We start from the raw sequence: 17,435 nt of genomic DNA on the forward strand, positions 1-17,435 counted from the left end.
AAGAGGGGGTCCGGGAGGGGGGGGGTTTGAGCTGGAGCATATGTGTGTAGGGTTTTAGAAAATAGGTATTAGGGGTATATTATATACTAACATTTATATAATTGTAACTTCGCTGGATATACACTGTATACGGTTAAAATGTTATTATTGACTATTTTTGTTTTATCCTGTTTCTGTACTTGCATATATTTTAACCACCTTTACTGAAAGTTTCATTATACATTGTGTGTTGAGTACTGACTTTTAATAAGTTTTGTTTTGCAATAATAAAAAAAATTAAAAAAATAAAAATAAAATGTAAATGACATCACCTTTCTATATTTATTACAATGGCCATCAAACAGGTGAATATACTCTAAATACCCCCCAAAAGGAGGTGGATATAGTCTGTGTATACCATCGACCTCACTACTATCTTTATTTCTGCTGTAAGCCAGTGGATGAAGATGACTGTTGTGCTGCAATGCCTTTGGGAAATATAGGCCTCATCTTAACCTTGTCCCGAGTACAGTAGCTTGAGAAAAAGCAATCAGGGACCAGGACGTCCTTCCTAATTCATTCCATCTGGGACATCTGCGAGCCCATACATGCATATGTGCAGACCATCATTTTACATGTGTGTGTGTGTGTGTGTGTGTGTGTGTGTGTGTGTGTGTGTGTGTGTGTGTGTGTGTGTGTGTGTGTGTGTGTGTGTGTGTGTGTGTTTGCACACGTGCAAGAGGCTTATGTGAGTCAAAAGCCCCAGATTATTTAAAGAGTAGGCCACCCATTTTAAGAATTCACATACAGCATGTTCTTCCTGTGCCCCAGGACAGTTCAGTCAGTATTTGTGAACACACACACACACACACTGCACTCTAGAGAGAACCCTACAATCGGTAAGGCCACTGGATGTCAAGTCTGGGACTGCGCCATGGCTTCCATAGACATTGGTCCTCATTCTCGAACGTGTTTGTAAGTGCCTTTGGCAAATATCTTGGTGAAAAATTTCGTACCAACAGATTTACGGAAATCCTCCTCCGGATTCCTGAACGCGTGAAGTCGTTCAGTATTGACTATTACTAAATGAGATGTCATGCTAATTATGTCATGTTCTACAGTAGGACTTACTACTATAATACCTAATAAAAACAAGTAATTCGAATAATAGAAGCCTATACCTTGCTGGAACGATTCACTTCGCACGTATACAGTGTATGTGCTGTGAGCTGAGGCTGCCTCACTAAGCTGTTTCTCCACTCATTTAGTTTAGCAATAGATATACATCAAACCAACAATAAATAATATCATAGATAAGAAGACAGTATATGGCATATTAATACCGTATATTCCACTATACAGTAGCTATATTCGCGGTGATCGGTTTAGTTCTTATTTATTTCGTTTGCAGTGTGTAATGCTGACGATGCCTCATTGCCAAATGCAAAACGTAATTATTAAATATTGTCGTATTAATTATCATTATAATTATTTAATTCCACAGATGTCTGTAGTGTCTGTAGTAAAGACAGCTTCCAGTCTCTGGAGAGAGAGAGAGAAAGAGAGAGAGAGAGAGAGAGAGAGAGAGAGAGAGAGAGAGAGAGAGAGAGAGAGAGAGAGAGAGAGAGAGAGAGAGAGAGAGAGAGAGAGAGAGAGAGAGAGAGAGAGAGAGAGCACATGCAACATGCACACACACACATATACGTACACACACACAACAGTACATTATTTGCATGAAAGATGATACTTCCGCTTGCCATATCAAACAGGAAAAGATGGACATGGATTGGGATCTGTGTACGCCCAGTGACAGACAGACAGACAGACAGACAGACAGACAGACAGACAGACAGACAGACAGACAGACAGACAGACAGACAGACAGACAGACAGACAGACAGACAGACAGACAGACAGACGGACGGACGGACGGACGGACAGACAGAGAGACAGAGAGACAGACATACAGACTGAAAGACGGACAGACAGACGGACGGAAATGTAAATGTGTCCTGGCCGCGTGTTGCTTTTTAACAGCGGAGGAGTGCAAGAATGTGACAATGTGACCATGTGACCGCGGCAGCGCGAGAGAGCGGCAGTGCGGAAATAGGCTGTCTATTGCCATTCTCTAAGACAAACGCTAACCTTAACCAGCTCCTTAACAGCGCCTAAACTTAACCTTTCTAACCTTAACCAACTCCGAAACAATGCCTAACCTTAACCTTGATTGATTGATTGATTGATTGAAAAGTTTATTAACAGATTGCAGAATGGGTACAGTACAGTACAGCTCAATACATACAATTGTTAAGAGGATGCAGACCAGAGAAAGACTTTCGTCTTGTTTCCATCAGGGTCCCCCATTTTCAATTCATCATATGACACACATGACATACAGATAGACAGTACTGCTACATCTATACATTTATGACATACCAGATTTTCAAATACAGTACTGTTTGTGATACTAAAAAAATCCAGAAGAAGAGTATATACATTTGACATAGAAACTGTGCATTGGGGGAGGTTGGGTAGGTGGGGTGGGGCTGTACATTGGAGGTGGGGGGGGGGGGGGGGGGGGGGTTGGGTAGGGGGGGGACACACTGTACATTGGAATACTGACATACATTTGACATGGAAACTGTACATTGGAGGAGGTTGGGTAGGTGGGGTGGGGTTGGGTGGGGCTGTACATTGGAATACTGACAAAGCCATGCTTGGTCTTTATTGTACAACTGGGTTAGGACATTTGTAGGGGCCAGTTTTGAATTGCAGTCTCCCGTAGGTGTTCTTTGAGAGTGTTTTTGAAGGTGGGTAGTGATTTACATTCCTTTACAGCTTTGGGTAGGGCGTTCCACATTGTTGTGGCATAATTGCTAAACGTGTTTAGTCCCTTGTTTGAGCCGAATCTGGGTTTTACATGATTTGTGGAGCTCCCTCTGGTGTTGTGATCGTGGTATTCACTGACCTTTGGGAAGTATTTTGACATGTACATGGGTACCTTGGTCGTGTAGTGTATCTTGTAGACCAGGCCCATTGCAAGTTGCTGTACTCTGTCGTCTACTCTAAGCCATCCTAGGTTGGCAAAGTGTGCAGGGGTGAGGTGGGTTCTAGGAGTCAGGTCAAGCAGTAGTCTGACTAGTTTGTTTTGAGATGTTTGTAATTTGGTTTTTAGTGCCTTTGAGGTGCTTTGGTACCATAAGGTGCAAGCATAGTCATAGTACCCTTGAATGAGTGCTCCTGCCAGAGTCTTCAGGGTATTCTTGTTTACCAGGGAGGAGATCCGGTACAGGAATCGAGTTCGTTGATTGACTTTTTTTATTACATTGGATGCCATTTTGTCACAGGAAAGATTAGCCTCTAGGATGGAACCCAGGTAGGTAATTTCATCTTTCCTTGTGACAATATTGTCACCCACTGTAACTGAGAAGCCGTCTGTTTTGCTGAGTTTGTTATTTGAACCGAAGAGAATGGACTCTGTTTTGCCCATGTGTAATGATAGTTTGTTGTCGGCGAGCCATATGCAGATTTTGCCTAGTTCCGAGCTGAGGGTTTTTTCAACCTGTAACTTGTTCTTGTCAGAGACCAGCAGGGCTGAGTCGTCCGCAAACAGGAACAAGTTGCAGTCACAAGCTGACGACATGTCATTTGCATAAATTAGGAACCTTAACCTTAACCATGCCTAACCTTAACCTTAACCATAGAAAGAATATTGCCATTCTCTAAGACAAACTCTAACCTTAACCAGCTCCTTAACAGCGCCTAAACTTAACCTTTCTAACCTTAACCAACTCCGAAACAATGCCTAACCTTAACCTTAACCTTAACCATGCCTAACCTTAACCGGCGAAAGAATACACTGTTAAAAAATAAATAAATAAAAAATTGATGGGATTTGAACTTGAAACCAACGGACCGCAGGACCACAGGACCGCCACGCTGCCAGGGCCGCCACGCTGCCAGGTGAGCTAAGCTTCAAATGAGAATCATGGCGGTTTACGGCTAAATAATGCCGCAAGCTCTGCCGCTCCGCTCTGCGGTTGCCGCGCCTGCCGCGGGGCGTGTCGCAGCCAATCAGGGAAAACGCGGAAGCATTCGGCGCACTCCTTCGCTGTTAATAAGCAATAGGCGTCCTGGCCTTAAATGCACTCCTCCACCTTCCTGGTAAGTTTTAAGAGGCTGCTACTCTTGCAGAGAGAAACCTACCATATACACACCCTTCAGACTATGGCCCCTCTTGGACTTAATGAAGAGTTTGATATTAAACCCTTCCTGTAAATACACACATTCTGTCTCTGGTTCTGTTTTTAAATGTTCTCATTATATTTTTCTCAATTTTACATGTGAAAGTGTGATTCGTCTAACTACTACTGTTATTGTAACAACAACACTTAAGCTGTAAAATTTTTTTGCAAATTTGTAGCCTATAGGCTAATTGATTTAAACCTTGACCTGGTTCATCACCTATGTATATATATACCCCACCCCTTTCACATGTTGGTGACACTTGAAAAAGGTCACAGCCGAAACGTTGTGTTGAATTAAATTAAAATTGGGAACACAGCAGATGGTGTGCTGACTTCTTTTTACAACTTTGCTACCGGCTGACACCATATAGTTAGATAGTAAATTATATTGACCATATTGATCAAATTGTTTACACTGCCTGTGTTGTTTTTTACTACCTGTATACTGTGTTGTTTTACTACCTGTACCCCCCCCCCCTCCCCCCCATGCTGCTATGATGCCTGAATTTCCCCAAGGGGATCAATAAAGGAATATCTTATCTTATCTTATCTTATGCCCATGTGTTATATCACACCTACTAACGACAGTGCCAGTGCGAAAGCAATGAGGAATGAGGAATAGAAACTAGTACATTGTTTCAGGATAAATTCCGTATTGAGTTTCAACGACTTCACACAACCTAGGGTTAGGTTACGGTTAGGGTAAGGTCTGTGTGTATGTATGTGTGTGTGTGTACTGTATACAGTAAGGGGTGGGGTTACATACATTTTTACATTTCGTCATTTAGCTGAACGCTTTTATCCAAAGCGACTTACAAGTTCTGTACAACAAGTCAGCAGGAAGGGTACAATCAGCTGAGTAACAATATTCATCAAAGTGTTGAGTGCTACAGTGTAGGTTAGTTTATTAGGACAAATGCATGACAGTAAGGTTAGTTAGGGTTTGAGTTTTTTTTATATTAAAAAGAAATATATATATATATATTTTATTTCTTTCTTTTTTCATTTCAGATAATTATTGAAGACGTGCGTAAAATACAAACACACAGATACAAATAATGCACACACACATACACACACAGACACAATGCATTCTTTGCACGAGAGGTGATACTTCCACTTGGCCTGTCAAACGAGAAGATATAGACATGAATTGGTTATTCCCTAATTTACGACACTAGCCACACATTTACTCAGCTGTGGCTCAACACACATGATCTTGTTTAATGCAAATATGATCAGTGCCCATCCAATTTGAGTGAAAAACAATAAAGTTTGTTTTGTGTTGAGTAAATCTTGAAGCTCGAGTGAATTTTTATGGGACAAAAACAAATTTGTGTCATCAGCAAATATGACCTATAGCTCAAGCAGCTCTCCTCCTCTACACACCAAGAGTAGCCAAAATAACTCTGTTAACTGCTTCCCATGCACTGTCCTCTCCTCTTCCTGTTCTCCTCCTCCGTACACACACACACACACACACACACACACACACACACACACACACACACACACACACACACACACACACACACACACACACACACACACACACACACGTGGCATTATTTGGAACCCTATCAAATAATACCCTGGCGGCTAAGTAAGTGGCTACCTTTATTGAATGGGATTAGTCTGTTTGTCTAAGGCTGAGGTTACACCTTTCGTATCATCTTCGTATTGTTTTCTTATACGCATCGCCGCGTATCGCCGCGACGTCATGCGCCTCGAGTCACACTTTCGTTTTTTTTTCGTTTTGTCACCAGAGCACACTGATGTAGTACACTGCCAAAGCAGTAGGTGGCAGTAGGTGGCAAACATGAAGGCAATTTCAACCAATCAGAACGAATGTGCCAATACACTTCCTGGAAGCTCCAGCAAAGAAAATGTCAACAAGGCAGGCGCCTATGCCGCGCCACCATCTTGCTCAATGCAGCAATTCTTTTTTCAGCAAAGCCTAATAAAAGTGCAATAAACAAAACGGATACATTCACTGTGTGTTCTGCCTGTCATTTGTTGATGAAACAAAACTAACATCAACACAAGTGACCACCAAGAGCGGATAGTTTAGGCTAAAAAACGATCGGTAGCATTGTACATTGTAGCATTGTTAGCTGCATGCTAACGTCAATGGAGTATGCCATTATAACAATATAGCATTGTGGCTAGAAGCTAACGTTAGCTCACGCTACTTAGCCAGCATCAAAACTGATGATATCGCGAGCTATCAGTAGTTAGATAACATTAGAGACAACGCTGTGTGTATTAAACAAAGGTGAATAGATGACTGGGCCATTTTGTTTAATGCTTCTTAAGTTGAAAGAGGAACTCTGAGCTAACAGGGTCTGAATCCTGATAGCTCACGTTAGCCAGCTGCTCATGCCATCGGTAATGCTAGCAGAATGAATGGATGTAAACTTTATTTAACATATTGCATATGGGTACAATACAATACGGCTCAATACAAACAATTGTTAAGGGAATGCAGACTGTTGTAGCTTGGACTGGGGTCCTTATAACAATAACTTGACAACACATGGTAGCTGAAGCTATTTTGGGACACGGAGCTCTGTCCCAAACACACACACACACACACTCTGCTGTCACCGGAAGGGCACGCAGATGGTATCTACTGCGCATGGGCGTTTTCGCAACAACGGCTAGCGTGCTGACTACACGCTGTTTGTTGACTCGTTTTTTTGCGTATCTCCAAACGCAAACACAATTTTGCGTTTCAGCCGTATCCACAAAAAAACGCCAAAAAACGTGTTTCTGTGTAGATAGGACATGATACGTCGTCAAAAACGTATAAAAAAAACGCCAGGAATACACTAGTCTAACCTCAGCCTAAGTGTGTGTGTGGTGGAGTGTGTTTTTGTTGACACCAGCCACAGGGAGGTGCTGGTCATAGAAGTAGGATGTACCCTTGATCTGTACATGGACCAAGCCTTCCGGGACGCGTGTATGCTTTCCGCAATGCAGTTGTGCAATTTGCTAATCTGATTGGCCACTGACGTTTCTGGTCATGTGACATGTGCGCCCAATAGCGCGACGAGCTGTGTCTTTGCCCATTTCCGCGTCGAACAGCCTGCAAAGCACCTGGCGTTCTATCGCCATGCTCTAAGACAAACTCTAACCTTAACCAACTTCGAAAGAGTGCCTAAGCTTAACCAGTGTAGATACTTGCGGTCCCACGATTGGGCGTACATGTCACATGACCAGAAATGACCTGGCCAATCAGATTCGCAAATCGCACAACTGCGTTGCGGAAAGCATACAAGCTTCCGGGACAAGTATATCAAATACCAACCACTGCTCAGCGTGAGGGCTGACCTTGGGTATAGGTGTAGATATAGTGTACTTGTATTCGGAAGTCTTGGCCATGTATACAAATGCACCATGACTGGTCAGAGAATTGCTGCAATGTCTAAAAGAAAAGCCAAACAAATTGCCAAATATTGCTCTGTCTCAGCTATATTATTGGCAGCTTAGCCACGTGGAGAAGGAGGTGCTATGTGTACCCTTAAAGGAACACGCCAACCTTTTGGGAAATTAGCTTATTTGCCATCTACCCTGGAGTTAGACAAGCAGATACATACCCTTTTTCTTCTCTGTGCATGCATTAGTGATTTCATCACCTCAAAAGCCCAGATTTTCTTCACATGGTAAATACACAGGTCACAACATGTTTACAGGAAAGTTTTGGAGTTGTATTTGGAGTGTATTTCGTGACTGCTGGGAACTAGGTAGATAGGCTAACGGTGCGGCTGTTCCCTAAGCCTAATGCATGCACAGAGAAGAAAAGGGTATGTATCTGCTTGTCTAACTCCAGGGTAAATGGCAAATAAGCTAATTTCCCCAAAAGTTGGCGTGTTCCTTAAGTGTTCAGTGCTGCTTGGCCCCGATACATTTGATTCCCTGTTTATGTAATATAATTTGTGGAACCAAATTAAGTATTAAAATGTGTGTGTGTGTGTGTGTGTGTGTGTGTGTGTGTGTGTGTGTGTGTGTGTGTGTGTGTGTGTGTGTGTGTGTGTGTGTGTGTGTGTCTCTCTCTCTCTCTCTCTCTCTCTCTCTCTCTCTCTCTCTCTCTCTCTCTCTCTCTCTCTCTCTCTCTCTCTCTCTCTCTCTCTCTCTCTCTCTCTCTCTCGCTCTCATTAAACATAATACACAACGTATATTGTACAAACTATACTAACTGTAGTGTATAAATAAACTATAAACTACAAACTAAACATAATACACAATGTATTCTATCTATACAAATACAATACAAAGTATATGTTAGCAGCAGTGTGTGTGATCCGAGCCCTCAGCTCGGAACTAGGCAAAATCTGCATATGGCTCGCCGACAACAAACTATCATTACACCTGGGCAAAACAGAGTCCATTCTCTTCGGTTCAAATAACAAACTCAGCAAGACCAACGGCTTCTCAGTTACAGTGGGTGACAATATTGTCACAAGGAAAGATGAAATTACCTACCTGGTTTCCATCCTAGAGGCTAATCTTTCCTGTGACATAATGGCATCCAATGTAATAAAAAAAGTCAACCAACGAACTCGATTCTTGTACCGGATCTCCTCTCTGGTAAACAAGAATACCCTGAAGACTCTGGCAGGAGCACTCATTCAAGGGTACTACGACTATGCTTGCACCTCATGGTACCAAAGCACCTCAAAGGCACTAAAAAACAAATTACAAACATCTCAAAACAAGCTAGTCAGACTACTGCTTGACCTGACTCCTAGAACCCACCTCACCCCTGCCCACTTTGACTACCTAGGATGGCTTAGAGTAGACGACAGAGTACAGCAACTTGCAATGGGCCTGGTCTACAAGATACACTACGCGACCAAGGTACCCATGTACATGTCAAAATACTTCCCAAAGGTCAGTGAATACCACGATCACAACACCAGAGGGAGCTCCACAAATCATGTTAAACCCAGATTCGGCTCAAACAAGGGACTAAACACGTTTCGCAATTATGCCACATCAATGTGGAACGCCCTACCCAAAGCTGTAAAGGAATGTGAATCACTACCCACTTTCAAAAACACTCTCAAAGAACACCTACGGGAGACTGCAATTCGAAACTGGCCCCTACAAATGTCCTAACCCAGTTGTACAGTAAATTACCAAGTATGGCTTTGTCAGTATTCCAATGTACAGTGTACAGTGTTCCCCCCCCCCTACCCAACCCCCCCCCCCCCCCCCCCCCCCACCTCCAATGTACAGCCCCCACCCACCCACCCAACCCGACCCCACCCACCCAACCTCCCCTAATGTACAGTTTCTACGTCAAATGTATATACACTCTTTTTCTGGACACTTTTTGTATCACAAACAGTACTGTATTTGCAAATCTGATATGTCATAAATGTATAGATGTAGCAGTACTGTCTATCTGTATGTCATGTATGTCATATATGTTATGATGAATTGAAAATGGGGGACCCTGATGTAAACAAGATGAAAGTCTTTCTCTGGTCTGCATCACCTTAACAATTGTATGTATTGAGCTGTACTGTACTGTACCCATTCTGCAATCTGTTAATAAACTTTTCAATCAATCAATCAATTCAATCAATCAATCAATCAATCAATCAATCAATCAATCAATCAATCAATCAATCAATCATGTGCATGCGTGCGTGTTTCAAGTTTCAAGTTTCAAGTTTCTTTAATAGTTGTCATACAAAAGTACAGAATACTTTCATACAAAATGCTTCTTACCGTGTGTGTGTGTGTGTGAGCGTGTGCTAGTGTGTGGTGTGTACGCGTTATTTTTTTTCGTAGCCGCATTTTGCGGAGATGCTCTCTGATTGGCCACTGACTGACGCTCTCTGATTGGCCACTGACATGTGCGCCCAATCGCGTGACGAGCTGTGTCTTTGCCCATTTCCGGGTCTAACAGCCTGCAAACTACCTAACGCCTAGTTTGTCACTGGTTAAGCTTAGGCGACTCTTTCGAAGTTGGTTAAGGTTAGAGTTTGGAATCAGGGCTGGTGTTCTATCGCCCTGCTCTAAGACAAACTCTAACCTTAACCAACTTCGAAAGAGTGCCTAAGCTTAACCGGTGTAGAAACAGGCGTCACAGGATAGGGCGCACATGTCACATGAAGTGGCCAATCAGAGAGCGTCTCCGCAAAATGTGGCTACGAAAAAAAATAACGCGTACTGGACTACTGGTGTTAGTGTACTGTATATGCTCATGTGATCATTCAGAGTTTATCCGTCATGTGTGTAGTTCATATATGAATGAATGAATACTTTATTTAACAGATTGCAGAATGGGTACAATACAGTACGGCTCAATACATACAATTGTTAAGGGGATGCAGACCTGAGAAAGACGTTTGTCTTGTTTCCATCAGGGTCCCCCATTTTCAATTCATATAGACATTTATGACATACACAACATACATGACATTTACGGCATAGGGACATATAGGTATTTAGTACTGATACATTTGTGACATAAACGGTATTCAAATATACAGTATTGTTACCCCTAGATCCTGACAGAGTATATACATATGATGGGGAGGGGACTGTACATTAGGAGGGGGTGGGTGGGTGGGAGAGAAATATACATACGGCGGGGAGGGAATATATACATGCGGTGGGGAGGAGACTGTCTGTTAGGAGGTGGTGGAGGTTTTGGGCATTTACGGTGGCCAGTTTCGAATTGCAGCCTCCCGTAGGTGCTCTTTAAGAACGGTTTTGAATGTGGGCAGGGATTCACATTCCTTTACAGCTTTGGGTAGGGCGTTCCACATTGTTGTGGCATAATTGCGAAACGTGTTTAGTCCCTTGTTTGAGCCGAATCTGGGTTTAACATGATTTGTTGAGCTTCCTCTGGTGTAGTGGTTGTGGTATTCACTGACCTTTGGGAAGTATTTTGACATGTACATGGGTACCTTGGTCGTGTAGTGTATCTTGTAGACCAGGCCCATTGCAAGTTGCTGTACTCTGTCGTCTACTCTAAGCCATCCTAGGTTGTCAAAGTGGGCAGGGGTGAGGTGGGTTCTGGGGTTCAGGTCAAGTAGTAGTCTGACCAGTTTGTTTTGTGATGTTTGTAATTTTGTTTTAAGCGCCTTTGAGGTGCTTTGGTACCATGAGGTGCATGCATAGTCATAGTACCCTTGAATGAGTGCTCCTGCCAGAGTCTTCATATATATACATACATATATATCCAAATGCCCTCCTTTTTATGACCGAGACACCAGCAGCACACGCCCACCAGCAGGTAATGAACAGACTGCTGCCGTCCATTCACTGGGCGGTCGGGAGAGGAAAAACCTGACGGACAGGTTGGAGGTTGAAGGGGTGGGGGAGGGGGAATGGGTAATGGGGAGGGGGATGGGGAGCCAACCTGGGACCTGATAATAATACAAACAACACAAAAGGACAGTGCCCCACCCATGAGTCAGTCACTAACAATTCTGTTGGTTAAGACCACACACAGGCAGCCAGCCGACTCGCAGAGGGTAATTGATGCGTTGCTCAACATCGCCGTCATCTGGCGGGTTTTGAGAGAAGGAAAAAACACCTTGGGTAGCATCCTTATAACCTAGAAAAGGCCACACTGGAATAAATGGTAAATGCATTTATATATCACTTTTATCCTAAGCGCTTTTATACCCTTTTTTTTTGTGAATGAATTTTACCCATTCACTCAGACATTTACACACCGACTGGGGAGAGGCGACCATGCAAGGTGCCAACTTCAACTTGCTCATCAGGAGCAATTAATGGGGTTAAGTGTCTTGCTCAAGAACACTTCAACACGCTGCCCGGGAGGAGCAGGAATTGAACTGGGCACCCCCATGAATTGAAAATGGGGGACCCTGATGTAAACAAGACAAACGTCTTTCTCTGGTCTGCATCCCCTTAACAATTGTGTGTATTGAGCCGTACTGTATTGTACCCATTCTGCAATCTGTTAAATAAAGTTTTCATTCATTCATTCATTCATTCATTCATTCATTCATTCATTCATTCATTCATTCATTCATTCATTCATTCATTCATTCATTCATCTACTCCTGCCTACAACTGTCTCATACCTACTTTCATATGTACCACTATCTCCAACCTATTTGATGTGTATCTGCCAATTTCATGATTTTATGTGTCTATTTTACGTGTATCAGTGATAATCAAACCGTAAACAAAGAGGCCTATTGATGTTAGATAAGATGTTAGATCCTAATATAAAGAACTATGTGATTTAATGTTATATGCCTTATCTTGACTTTGTCTATTTAGCTGGTGTTTTGTCTATATGCTAATTATATTCTTATTTTATGCCAAATTTTATGTCTGTACTTTATGCTCTTGATCTGCCAATTCTGTGCTAATTTTATTATTATTGTTATCCATATAACACTGTATAATAACACTGTACGGACTGTATACATTATCTATATCGATATCTACTCATATGAGTTAAACCACTGGCTAGACTGGTTTATTATGATAGTGTATCCATACTTGTATTTCTTTTTCTGTATATAATAACACTGTACATTAGCTTAGCATAATTTACTCCATAGCGTTGTCATATTTACTCCATTAGATGCCAACTTAATTTCGTTGTACTCTGCTTGTACAATGACAATACATGTAATCCAATCAAATCTAAATGAATGAACATACACACATGCATATACTGTATACATGTAGCCGGTGTGATCTTGTCTGCGTTGTGTTTAAAGTCGATTCGACCCCTGTTAAGGGATCGCCCTGAGTGGGAGTTGAACCCCGGACGCCGGCGTCGCGGGCGGCATCACAGACCACTAAGCAAGAAGTGAATTCACTGCTTGCTTCCGGGTCTGGATGCCTCTGGGGAGTGAGTTTACTTGCAGTACCGCTTACCATCCACAGCCACGTCACTACTTGTACCCGTGACTGTGGATATACTGCGGTACCTCCGTTACATACACATTCACTCACTCACTCACATACACACACATACTCTCACACAGAAACACACGCTCAGCTCCGCCCCTTTCAGTAATTCTGTACTTCAGTACTTCTGTAGGCTACTGCTACAGTATTGCTCCTCTCACACAGACATACATTATTCAGTATTGTATAGTCCCTGTACAGTGTAAATGTAAATGTTTGTAAATGTATCATCATTATTTTCTGGACTGGTGGTTAGACGTTGGAGCTCTAGCAGAGCAAACACACAAGCTTCCAATAATGGTGACTGTACTGTGCCCATGTGCAAGAGTTCCTTTGGACAGTCTGCCTTCTCTGTTAACGGGGCAAACTTATGGAACTCTCTGCCTAGTGCCTACTGGCTTAAAACTGGAATCCAATGCCAACGTTTTCAGCAGAGGACTCAAAGTATGGCTGAAATCAAAGCAGCAGTGCTCACATATGTAGACACGGACTGGTTTTGTTATTTTGATCATGGATTCTTGCTCTGGTAACTATTTGTTCTGATTTCTGTACTTTACTGTTAATTTTATTCTATCTTTTTGAAAAGCCTCAATGGACTGGTGTTGAAAACTAGCACTTGTGCTATAAACACGCAAAACAACACATCTGGTCTGTCCACTGTGACTGGTCCAATGTAGCTGTGGTGTCCATTTTAAATAAACGTTTTCATTCATTCATACAGTATATATTGTTTCATTCGCAACTTTGCACATCCGCTATGTAGGCAAAAAAAGTTCCATAACCATAAACAAAATGGTGATTATACATCTTTTTACCATATCCTCATATTATATCACATAATATTAATATCTTGGAATCTGGATTCACATCTAAACACCACATCTGGAATCTTGCAGGCAAATTGCATCAAAAGATTGGCTTTGTGTACAGAAACAACGCCCTGTTTCCCGTCGACATGTAGGAAGAGGATTGTTGAATCAACCTTCACGGCAGTTCTGGACTATAGGGATGTAACATACAGACACACTGCAGTCTCCACACTCCTTTAGACTCTGTTTACCACTCAGTACTGAGGTCTATTAGTGATGATGATGCTACAACACTCGAAGCCGCCTTTTCTCAGTCCTTGCCCCACAATGGTGGAATGAACTGCCCACCCCAGTTAGGACAGCCGAAACCCGTCCAATCTTTCGCCGTCGACTAAAGACGCACTTCTTCAACCATTATCTGGAAAAAAAAAATATATATATATCTAACCCTAACTAACCTTACTGTCATGCACTGGTCCTAATAAACTAACCTACACTGTAGCACTCAACACTTTGATGAACATTGTTACTCAGTTGATAGAGTTGTACCCTTCCTGATGACTTGTCGTACAGAACTTGTAAGTCGCTTTGGATAAAAGCGTCAGCTAAATGACTAAATGTAAATCTAAATGTTCTATATGATGAGGTTTATTACTGATGATGTTACAACACTGTGTTCTTTATGATCAGGGTTATTACTGATGATGTTACAACACACTGTGTTCTATATGATCAGGTTTATTACTGATGATGCTACAACACTGTGTTCTTTATGATAAGGTTTATTACTGATAATTAGGGGTGTAATGGTACACAAAAACCACGGTACGGTACGTACCTCGGTTTTGAAGTCAAGGTTCGGTACGGTTTTCGGTACAGTGGGGGAAGGTTTGGCTTTCCATGTTCCACTCAGGGGTGATGTAGTGTGCAGTAACTAATTGTACTTGTAGGGCTGTCAACGAATATTCTATATTGAAATTAATAACACTCACCACTGTGTTCTTTATGATAAGGTTGGTTGGTCCTCTTTATCTGACAGATGAAAATAATCATTGGTATTTGGGTATTTATAAAGCCCTACTAGAGCCATAATAAATTGCCACATTATTTCTCATCTATGGTGCTCTACTGGAACACTGGTCCACGCGTAACACGATCTAGTGATTGTCTCGTTCTTCAGGTTCCCCGAGCTAGAATTAATCTTGGCAGACTGCTTTCTGTATTAGTGCAGCGGAATCATTGAATCTATTACAACGTGTGTCATAATCACAGCACGGGCCTACTTCACTCCCCCTCCTTTTCCCCTCACGTCCTCCACACGCTCCTCTTCATCCCCCTCTCCATCCACTGCACACTCCTCCTCATCCTCTCTTTCTCCAGTCACCCCTTCCTTCACCCTCATACGCCCAGCTGTATTCCATCCCCCTAATTCACACGCGGTCAAGCACCCCACTCTCCACAGCTGCACTCAATCCTTCCCTGATGGGGGGACTATTTCTACACCTCGACGCTGACCAGAAGCTGTCGTGGTATTAATTACCACTGCCCAGGTACGACGTCTCTGCCGAAAGCTCTGCTGCTAGATACCCACTGTGTATTTGCTTGCTCGAACCCGTTTCTCTCCTGTGCCCCCAAAGGACCGCCGTCCCTGCCTGGACGTCACCTGTTCCCGAAGAGGAACACTTGTTCTCCCGCTGCAACCCAGTAGCTCCCAAGACAAGCACCAGGACCGCTTGCTCGCTCACTGCCGCCGCGGCAGCCACAAGACAGAACATAACCCCGTTCTATTTCCCCCCAATTCCTGTGCTGCTCAATTGACATTAAACACCCTTGAAACCGCTCCTATCTCTTCTCGTGTATTCAGCAATTGGGCTGTGCTCCAGACCCCAGTTCTCACAACGTGACCGATAACTAAACACTCTTGTTTCTTTTTTGGACGTTTTAGATTTTAGAATATATATACTCTTTTTACTTTAAATCTGCCATGCTGTCCCGGAAGAACAAGGTTCTTTCCCCATATTAAAGTTTATATTTGAGAATGAATGTCATTCCTGTGCCCCAGGACAGTTCAGTCCATGTCAGGGACTAAACACGTTTCGCAATTATGCCACATCAATGTGGAACGCCCTACCCACAGCTGTAAAGGAATGTGAATCCCTACCCACCTTCAAAACCAAAAAGCACCTACGGGAGGCTGCAATTCGAAACTGGCCCCCTCCAATGTCCAAACCCAACCCCCTCCAATGTACAGTTTTGCCCCCCCCCCCCCCCGCCTCTTTCTCTGGTCTACATCCCCTTAACAATTGTGTGTATTGAGCTGTACTGTATTGTACCCATTCTGCAATCTGTTAATACAATTTTCAATCAATCAATTTCAGTCTGTGAATAGGCATAACTCTCCTAAAGTTAGAAATCAGAGAGAACCCTTGAATTTGTGTCCAGTGAGGTTTATAGTTACCAGAATGTAAACCGCATTTGGGTGTAAAAGAGCTCACAAATATTCTACAGGCCCACAAAGTTGGTGGCCTATTCATTATCAGTAGAGCATCTCCATAATATTTTACATTCAGATGACATCGTTCAAGGGTTCTCTATCTGATTCCTAGCTTTTAGGAGATAGTATTACAATCACAGCCAGGACCTCTCTCTTTGTCTAGTTCTCTGCCCTGTCCTAACCCTGTCTCCCTGTGCCCAGGATCGCCTACCGCTCGGCCTATACGCTGTCTCCCAAGACATCTCCTGCCTGGACCTTCCTGTAATCACGAGGAGTGACCCTGCTCGCACCTGTCGCACATTCTGATCGTTTTACCCTGTCTGCTTGGTACCTAACAATTAAACAACCTAAACCACCTCATTCCTGTGTTCTGCTCTTCATGGGCTCAAGTCGACGCTATACCCTAACTAACAGGAATAATTATGTTCAAGTTAAAAGTTGTGTCTATTTGTCACATACAGGGGTGCAGTCGTGCACACACGCGGTTACACGGGTGTTATTAGTAGGTCACTCAGGGCAGAAGTGCGCGCAATGATAAGTACCCGGCCGTTGTAGAAAGCACGCTACCCGGCCGGCGGCCGGCACTTCTCACCTAGACTTTGCATAATAATAGGATACCTACGAGAAGGTGGGTGGCTGCTTGATCTCCATTGTTATGCATAATAATCATCTGTTCTGTGCGCAACTGAGGGAACATGTATGCACGTGTGCGCGGGAGCGGGAGCGCGCATGCACGTGGCGTGTCACCAGTTCCCATATTACGACTGCACCACTGGTCACATAGTGGCTAGGGGGGATTCTGCAGCCTGCCAAGTGCCAACCCATAATGCTTTGTGAGGCGCGGTTTAGTCCGTCAGTAACAATGATAGAATGAAATTGCAGAATATGAAGCCAAAGTCTCTATTCCAAAAACCTGTTTCTGATCCCTGGGAAATTGACCATGCCAAGATTAGTTACTGCAAACAAACTATTATATGAACTCTGAAC

The sequence above is a fragment of the Notolepis coatsorum genome, assembly GCF_963971535.1.
Source record: "Notolepis coatsorum genome assembly, chromosome: 15".
In the NCBI taxonomy this organism is placed as follows: Eukaryota; Metazoa; Chordata; class Actinopteri; order Aulopiformes; family Paralepididae; genus Notolepis; species Notolepis coatsorum.